The following is a 9,953-nucleotide window of genomic DNA, read 5'->3' as shown; positions in this document are numbered from 1 at the left end:
TACCTGGGAAGCCCACAAGCAGGACAATAGCTTTCTCCCACTGTTGTTCCCCAGGAACCCACTCTGCTTTTCCTTTTTGTCTCTTATTATATTCTTTTAATAAATATCTTCTTTCCGTTTGGTCCTGAGGTTTGAGCATGAGTGTCTGGCGATTCCAAGAGAAGCTTCTCTTCCCCGCCTGCCCAGCCACCTGGCTCGCCTACCTATGTTTACTTCTTTATGCCTATGGGGAAGTAAGAGGAAAGCAGGCTGCTTGCCTGTGGTGATGGGAGGCCTTAGCTGGTCACTACCTCCTCGAGGCAGAGAAATATCTTGTGGCTCTGCGGTCCCCCTACTCAGGATTAGAGGGAAAAGGTGGGTGGGGGAGAATTGGCAGAAACCTATTTTTATTTATTTCATTTCTATACCGCCCAATAGCTGAAGCTCTCTGGGCGGTTCACAAAAATTAAAACCAAACGGCACACAATAAAACAATATAAAATATATAGAACATTAAAACCACAATATAACAATACAACCACAATAAAACCTAGCAGCAGTGCAGGAATTTAAAATACAGATTTAAAACAGCAAAGCTAAAAAAATGCTAAAATGCCTGGGAAAATAAAAAGGTGTCTTCACCTGGCGCCGAAAGGAATACAATGTAGGTGCCAGGTGAACTTCACTAGGGAGCTCATTCCACAGCCGGGAATCCATGGATACAGCATGGATAACTGTAGGCTATCTCTGTCCAGATAAGGGCATAGTTGGTATACCAGCCTAAGCTGATAAAAAGTGCTCCGTGCCACTGAGTTCACCTGGGCCTAAAGTGACAGTTCTGGATCCAAGAACCTACCAATCAGATAGAAGCATGTACAACTGACCTGCTACACAAGACAGTTGTGGTGTGGCAAATCAGTATGAGGAATATCTTTACTAAAGCATCACAAAGCAGAGAACCAGTTTTCCAATTTTCTAGAGCTCTTCCTCCGCCTGGATATTTTGGAGGGAAATTAACTAATTTAGGGCGCAATCCTATGCATGTTTAGACAGAGAAAAGGCCTACAACTCCCAGCATGCCCCAGCACAGTAGGCCTTTTCTCTGTCTAAACATGCATAGGATTGTGCCCTAAATTATTGATACCTTAGGAGAGTAGGCATCACATGGCTTATTTCCCATTTGTAATGAATAGTCTGTGCTCAACACACAAATCCTCTGCACTTGCCATGTGAATTGGGGTATTCCATATAAACAGGCGCTGTTGCCTCATGAGGCCAAAATAATCCGCTCAGAAGTGCTCTTCATTTTCAAAAAATGGGTGGTGGTGATGAAGTAATATACAAATATTTTCCAGAGGTGCCTTCAACTAGGATTTTTTTTAACCCTGTTCATATAAACCACAATGTCTGCAGTATATTTGTTTTCTTGGGGTACATTTTCCCCTTATAAAAAATAGCTTCATCTTTGTGGAATCGTTTTGGCTCACATTTTCTTGGGTTTTTAGAAGGCCGCTGCATAGACCGAGTTTTCATTGCATTTCATGAAACAAAGAAACCCCCTTAAATCCCCTTTTTATCAGGGCCCTGTGGGTAGACTGTGTGTAACATAAGCCAGCAAGCTTTAAATCTGTCATCTTCCATAACTGCCCATTAAAAATTTGTCGCAGGTTATTCAAGGGTTGCGCGCAGGACAGTCAGTGGGGAAGGTTCAGCCACTGCCACACATAACAAAAAGAATGAAAGAAGCAAGCACACTAATGTCGAGATTCCACAAAGATGAAGCTACTTTAATGTTATGTGTATCCATCCATCTAATCTCCCAACTTCTCCCACTCCTAATATATTCCAGTGTTTCCAGTTTGAGAAGTCCTTTGGAGTGGCCCCTCTGACACTTGTGGACAGAGGGGACAGAGCCGCATGAGTCGCTCTTCCTGCCCCACCAACACTGCCACTATGCTGGTTGGGTGATGATGGGAGATGTAGTGTGCATATGGAGGGTGTTGGGGAAGGCTGTGTTACAGTGTATTCCCAATACATGGGGAAAGACAGGCAGCCACATGCACCACACAGTGTTTGCTCACCCTCGATACTGGATTGCTTCCTCTTTCAGGCGTGTGGGAATTGGAGCCCTCTGGCCCCAGGGCAGGTGAGAAGAGAAAGCCACCAGGATGGCCCCCAATCTCACCTCTGTGGTGTGTATATGTGGGGGTTGAAGCAAGGGGAGATGGGACAATGCGTCAAGCTGGAGGGGCTGAAGCAAGGTGGGTGAGTGGGAATGGAAAAGAGACAAAGAAGGCCCATGGCAGGTGAGCTTCTATGGAATGGAATGGGCAGCTTTTGAATCTCAGGCCACATCGTAGCATCCCAAGGAGCGAGGAGAGCAATCCTACGGACCCTAGATAGCATCTGGGGGGCCATAGGGTAGTTTGGTTTCTTGGATCCGAGGCTGGAGTCAGTGCTCTGACCTCTGACCCAGGAGTCCAAGCTCCCTGCCCCCTCCCTCTCGCCACCGGTGTGGAGAGAGCCACGCCAGCTGCCTCTCCGAGGTCGGCAAAGTGACCTTGGATGGAAGGTAACGGGGGTGTGCCGGTGGGCAGGGAGGGGAGGGGATTACGCCCTAAATCAACTTCACCATCCTGAGAACTTGTTCAAATAACCATTCAGGAAAAACACCCACACACATGTGGTACAGCCTTCCTGGGACTGTACCACATCAGAACACAGGTTCAGTGGGTCACATATCTGAATGCTTGGCTGTACCAGAAACGTCCTACATATGGAAGCCACATGTCACATCTGGGAGAAGTTGGTGCATGTGTGATCATTCAAACATGCAGCCCCCAGGTTACGTACCAAAGCCAGGTGATATAGAATTATCAGATTCAGAAGTCAGAACAAGATGCCCAGTGCTTTGCCAAAGATGGGGACAAGAATGCAGTTGTACACAGGGATGTGAGAACCTACCCCCATCCGGGTTCTCTGGGAACCCGCCCAGCCCCTACCCCCACTCGCCGGTCACCGGACTGTGCTCAGGCCCCTGCCCCCGCTTGATGAGCAGCCCAAACTCACCCCAGTGGCCTCATCAAGCTCCATGGTTGCCGTTATTTGAAAAATGAAATGGTGATCGCAAAAATGCGCATATTTCTGTATGCATGAAAATGCACATTTTGTGAATGCGCATATTTGTGAATGCGCAAAAATGCAAATTTTCACAAGGATGTGCATTGTCATGCATACACAAATATGCGCACTGTCACGCATACACAAATATGCACATTTGTAAAATGTGCATTTTGCGCATATGCAAATATGCACATTTTTGCAACCACCATTTTATGGTGAGAGCGGGCAGGGGGCGAGTGGGGGCAGGGACTCAGCAAGTGGGGCTTGGGGGTGTGGGAAAGGGGGATTCTGCCGGATTCCTGGATGGAATTGGGCGCCCGCGCCATCCCTACTTGTACAGAACTGCAAATGAAATAAAAGGGAAAGAATGTGGTGATCAATTTCGTATCTCCCATTATTGGCTTTACTTTGATGGCTGTCACAACCAACCAGTTAATTACTAGAATGCTGTCAATGCTGCCGGAGTTCCCTTGTAGTATCTTCAGAGTTGAAAAAGATGGAAGTTCATTAGTGTTACTCTGAAGCAATCTTATTTGCCATATACCTCTCTTTTTTGCCAGTCTTTGAGGCTGCCTGCTGCAGTAAATCTACTGGAAAGATCCCCTGCGATGTTCCTGATTTTCCTTTGTTATTTTATTCTTCCCTAATCTGGTGTCCTACAGATGTGTTGGACTACAACTCCCATCATCTGGAGAGCAACAGGTTGGGGAAGGATGATCTACAAGATTAGGCAGGGAAGTGGTTGAGATTATCTCAGCCTCTGGAAAGCTACTATCTAGTTTTCCTCTTCAATGCATTCCTGATTCCATTCAAATTAACAGTTAAACAAAATCACACAGCAACTGGAATTTGTTTTATTTGATTTAAAATGATTTTAGGCCACCTCTAATCTATAGCTGGACATGACCTATCAAGCACATTCCACATATTCAAATTCCCTAAGAAATATGTTAAATATTTCTAGGTTAGAACCCATAAAAGAAATATAGTAGCTGGAGAGAGTGACCTAAGAAAACAATTTAAGTAAAGACCAGTTTGGATTTTTTTAGAAGATTTTTTTTTTAGCCTTTCCTGCACACTGTCTTATGTTTCCAAACTTATTTCAACAGGCATCCGATTCAGACCCTGCCAAATTTCAGTGTTTCCAGAATGGCAACAGAGCCTCAAGGCTGGATATGCAAATGACCAGCGAACCTACTGTTTTCGACTCCTCCAACCATATCTTACCAGAGCAACGTGGAAGCCATTTTCACTCAGCTGTTTCCCATACACCTCCAGGAACATCTGTAAAGTATACGTTACTGTTGCTTTAAGTTTAATTCCCAGAGGATGTACAGCAAATAATTGCTTGAGTCACATCTGGGTGAGCTCTGAGCTGTAATGTCAATGTTAGCCATTTGTTGTAGTTCAGTTAATAAGTACAGTTGTTTAGTACAGGAGCATAGGACGTTTGGTGAGGAGAGGGGAAGGGGCTTGTGGAGGGAGCCAAGAGGATCAGTTTGCATGATTGCAGTGGAGGAGACATGCCATGATGGCTTCTCCCCCCTGTCCCACGTGGTGGTCATGTGCCGGGGGATATCCATAATTATCCTCGTGGTACAGTGAGAGTGGCTTGTTCCTGTAGTTAACAGGCCACCCAGAAGCCATGGGCTGTTTTAGCCTCCATCGGCTGGATGAGATACCTCCGTGGGCCAAAGTTACAATAGGGTATTAGGACCAAGGGTAGGGATGTACGAAAGTCACTTACCTTTTAACGAAATTGATTCGCGGTGGGGAGGAGGCGCTCTGTCCCTCCCCCCCGAAATTCTGGCCGGGGGGTGGCGCTCCGTCCCTCCCCCCTGAAATTCTGGCCGGGGGGGTGGCACTCCGTCCCTCCGCCCCCCCGAATCCTGGCCAGCCGGGTCCGCAAATGACGGAGCTGATTTAAAAGAGAGAGAAAAAAAAGCGCGTACGCAAATCACGGCTGATTTAAAAGGAAAAAAAGCATACGCGTACGCAAATGGCGGCGCCCATGGGCGCCGCCATTTGCGTTCCTTATTTTGACACGTCTTAGTCTACGTAAACATTTACGTAGACTAAGATGGCGAAAATAAGGGGAACGCAAATAGCGTAGACACTACACTATTTGCGTTCCCCTTATTTTCGCCGCCTTAGTCTACGTAAACGTTTACGTAGACTAAGAAGGTGAAAATAAGGAACGCAAATGGCGGACCCCATGGGCGCCGCCATTTGCGTATGTGTATGCTTTTTCCCCTTTTTTTTCACACACCCTTTCACCGGTCACCACTTGCCAACCCCAGATGGAGATTGAGGGGAGTGGCTTGGAAAAGGGTCTCTGATGATGAACGTAGGATTTGGGTAGGGATGGAGGAGAATTTTGTTTCATCTGGATTTTTAAGCAAACTGACCTAATTTTATTTATTTATTTGATTTATTAGCTGCCCATCTGGCCAGCTACCTGGCCACTCTAGGTGGCGTACAATACTAATAACAACACGAAATACAACAAATTTACATAATCAACTGAACAAAACAACATAATAAAACAACACTGCTCTAAAAAACCCCTAACCCACCCCAAATGCCTGCCTGAACAGCCAGGTTTTCAAAGCCCAGCAGAAGCTCATCAAAGAGGGGGCAAGGCAGAGGTCACTAGGAAGGGAATTCCACAGAGTGGGGATCACCACAGAAAAGGCTCTTTTCCTAGTCCTCACCAGCCTAGCTGCCCTAGCTGATGGGACAGACTGAAGGCTTTCCGAGGCCGATCTTGTTGAGCGGCGTCCCTGGTGTTGTTAGAGGCACTCCTTAAGATAGACTGGGCTGGAACCATATAGGGTTTTAAAGGTCAATGCCAACACCTTAAATTGGGCCCGGAAAACAACTGGTAACCAGTGCAACTCCTTCAGCACTGGAGTGATGTGGTCTCACCGATGGCTGCCTTTAATCAGGCAGGCCTCTGCTTTCTGCACCAGCTGCAACTTCCGAACCATCTTCAAGGGTAACCCCACATAGAGCGCGTTACAGTAGTCTAGGTGAGAGGAGACCAGGGCATGAACTACTGATGGGAGCAGATGGTTAGGGAGATAGGGGCGCAGCCGCCGTATCAGTTGTAGGTCACAGTTATCTTTCAGACTGCACAGCTCCAAATTTTGCAATGCAGTTCTCAGCTCAAAAACTGCGTACACAAATGTGTATATTAGGGAAAGTTGCATACCAAAATGTATACATTAAGGAATGTTGCATTCAAAAATGCATATATTAGAGAATGTTGCATACAGATGCATAGGTTAGGGAAAGTTGGGTATAAAAATAAATGTTTTATACATTATTTGATAAAAATGAAAAGTCCCAACATCCCACAGCCAGCCATGTGTAGTCCAACACATCTGGAGGGCCCCAAGTAAGGGAACTCAGCCTTAAATATACTAAAGTTATAAAAGGAAATTTGAAAGAAATAATTCCTAGCTCCACTTCAAAATCTTCCCTCCACTGCTGTTCTAATTAATAAACCTGTCACCCTTTTAGTGTTCAAACAAAGGCACAGAAGGAAGTCATATTCCAGTCACACTGGCACCTGGGGAAATGAAGCAATCTCTTTAATGCATAGAGGCCTAATTATGAGGTTTTAGAAACTGTTCTCTGCTAGGAATTAGATGAACTGTTACCTCAGGAGGTCACTTTGAAGCTGAGCTAGAATAATATTTAAAACAAAGAATCAAATACATTTTAGAAAAAATGAACTTTAAAAATGTGAATGCTATGGCTAAGCCTTCTTCTGATGCTACTGATTCAACATTTTCCATTTTTCAGAGGCCAATTGCTGGCATTGCCAATTGATCTCAGGGACATCACAAAATCTGTTCCAGTGCGCTAGGCTCATAAAATGTGTCAGAAATATTCCTTTGAAAAACACTGAGAAGCTAAGTGGGGTTTTGTAAAGTCTCTCCACATTTTTTTGGAGCAGTAGCCTGGAGTATATTAATATATTACTTCATGTTGATCAAGTGCTTTTCACCAGACCTCACAGAATCATTTAAGAGTAGTTCCAAGTTTAGTACGACTTGGGATGACATTGGCACAAACATTGACTGTACCGGTCTAGTATCAGGGTCAAATGTTCCTCAAGGTGACCATGCAAATAAATTATCTGGTGGAAATGATTAAGCATGACATGATTTGCAGTTGTTTTTTGTTTTTGTTTTTAAATAATGCCTAGAAAGACCATTCCTTTTCTAGTAAAACAATATAGTAGCACAGAGGTTATTAGATCAACAATACCACACAATGTAAAGTACAAAAACTGACAGAAAATGGTATGTGGATTCTAGGAGCCTTCTACACGAGGCCTTTATTGTGCCCTCATGATTACTCACAGTAGTTTGCAGGTGCTTTACACAATGTCGTCATCCTTGAGGGCCTCTCCAGTGCTTTGCAACCATTATACCTGTGGTGGGTGGGGTGTCCTAAAGAGGAACGTTTGATATTTTTGTGAATGGCAGCATGAAATCCTGGTGTATTTGGGCAATTCTGCTATACCACAGTGCTACCTAGTGGTTGTATAATAGAACATATAGAAAGGCAGAGCAAGAAACACCTTGGACAAAAAGCAACAACAAAAAGACATGTAAAGGAGCCGATCTTAATCTCACAAAGAATCCAGAAGCAGAAACCTTGGAAAAGTGGTGAGTTAAAAGCCTCATGTAGAAAAGCCCTAACTGACCCCATAGGTTTTTTTTTTAACATAAAAAATGTGCCATTAAAATAGCTAATATGCTAAAAGCAGTTTAGTAGGGATTTTCATTGGGACTGTGGTAGTGGTGGGGAAAGATTTGCTCCCGCATCTCCCACCCTGTAGTCTTGATGAAAATCAACCCCCCATCCTGGCCTGCTATTAACAGTTAAAATTGCAGGCAATAGAGAGAGACAGACTTATTGGGCCCATCTAGGTTGGCCTATAGGTGCCTTTGGAGAAGGTAGAGTGGATCTCTTTGAAAGAGCAACAACCTACCAAAGGATGGATGTACCGGAGAAATATTTCTTTAAAAAGTATCATAGAATCATAGAATAGTAGGGTTGGAAGGGGCTTATAAGACCACTGAGTCCACCCCCTGCTCAATGCAGGAATAGTCAGAGCATCCCTGACAGATGGCTGTCCAGCCTCGTCTTGAACGACTCCAGTGTGGGAGAGCCCACCACCTCCCTAGGTAATTAGTTCCATTGTCGTATTGCTCTAACAGTCAGGAAGGTTTTCTGATGTTCAGCCGGAATTTGGCTTCCTGTAACTTGAGCCCTTTATTCCATGTCTTGCACTCTGGGATGATTGAGAAGACATCCTGGCCTTCCTATCTGTGGCAACCTTTCAAGTACTTGAAGAGTGCTATCCTATCTCCCCTCAGCCTTCTCTTTTCAAGGCTAAACATGCTCAGTTCTTTCAGTCTCTCGTCACAGGTCTTTGTTTCCAGTCCCCTGATCATCTTTGTTGCCCTTCTCTGAACCCTCTCCAGTTGGTCTGCATCCTTCTTAAAGTGTGTGCCCAGAACTGGACACAGTACTCCAAATGAGGCCTAACCAGTGCTGAGTAGAGGGGAACTAGTACGTCACGGGATTTGGAAGCTATACTTCTATTAATGCAGCCCAAACAGTGCAGTAACTTCTAGTGCAGCTGATATTACAGACAAGGAAATAAGTATCAGAAGTTGCCATGCTGTTCACATGCCTGTAAAACTGATTCTGAAACAAGATTCATAACCTAATCATAAAAAAACACTCTGTCAACACAAGCTCCTGTTCTCTGACTGTCAGTGCTAATGGATTGCTGAATGCTGAGATATCAAGCCTGAGAGGTGCTTTAACATCTCCTGCCATCAGCTTGCATCAGGGGAAGTCATTACGGCATCAGCAGTATGTCAGAACAGGTGCTTGGCTTGTACCGCTATGGTTTTGTGGGACAGCCCATGTCAAGTGCAACGTGGCCATATTTGCAGGTCACCCTTATTGCTTGAATATTCATTGATAGCAGGAAATGCAAAGGTCTCTACAATGGTACAGCTAGGTAATTTTAGGCCCTTCAGAGGGGGAGCAATCACATGGTCCCTAGACAGAGTTGGGCGGGGGGCATAGGATAGTTCAGATTCCTGGCTCCGAGGTCGGAATCAGCACTCCGACCTTGGAGCCAGGAATCTGAGCTCCCCTCCCCTCCCCTCTCTCTTGTAGCTGGTACAGAGAGAACAGTGCCGGCTGCCTCTCCAAGGTCATAAAGGCATCCTCAGGAAGGAGGGAAAGGGGGTGTGCCCCTGGGTGAAGGGAGGGGAGAGGCCCGCTTACGCTATATCCCCAGGCCTTCTCAGCCTCCTTCCCTCCCGTTTTGCAGAGCCCCAGCTAGACATGCGAAAAAGCCCATCTAACCAAACTGCAGAGCAGGAGGAGCACAGAGGCGAAGATTGCCTCCACTGCTTCTCCCACTCTGCATTGGATGGCTGTAAGTTCGAAGGCTTACAGCCATCCTGATAGGATTGTGGCCTTAATGGTTTTGGAGAAGCCCCCCCTTTAGACAACCATATGTATTACTTTAATTGTGAAGCGCACAACTAACAGTTCTCTTCTCCATCTACCTCCATGCCAGGCCTTACAAACGCTTCTACATTCCTGCTAACCCTGATAAACCCCTTTATCAGGGTCAGCAAAAATTTTTTTGCTAACCCTGATAGAGAAAGAAAGAAAGAATGCTCATCAGATTTGCAGATGACACAAAATTGGGTGGGATAGCTAATACTGGAAGACAGAAACAAAATTCAAAATGATCTTGATAGGCTGGAGTGCTGGGCTGAAAATGACAGAATAAAATTTAATAG

This window comes from Heloderma suspectum, chromosome 2 (genome assembly GCF_057233095.1).
Source record: "Heloderma suspectum isolate Gila_16-S chromosome 2, 16-S_ref, whole genome shotgun sequence".
Taxonomy (NCBI): domain Eukaryota; kingdom Metazoa; phylum Chordata; class Lepidosauria; order Squamata; family Helodermatidae; genus Heloderma; species Heloderma suspectum.
The sequence above is the reverse complement of the archived record's forward strand: the minus strand, read 5'-3'. Positions refer to the sequence as shown.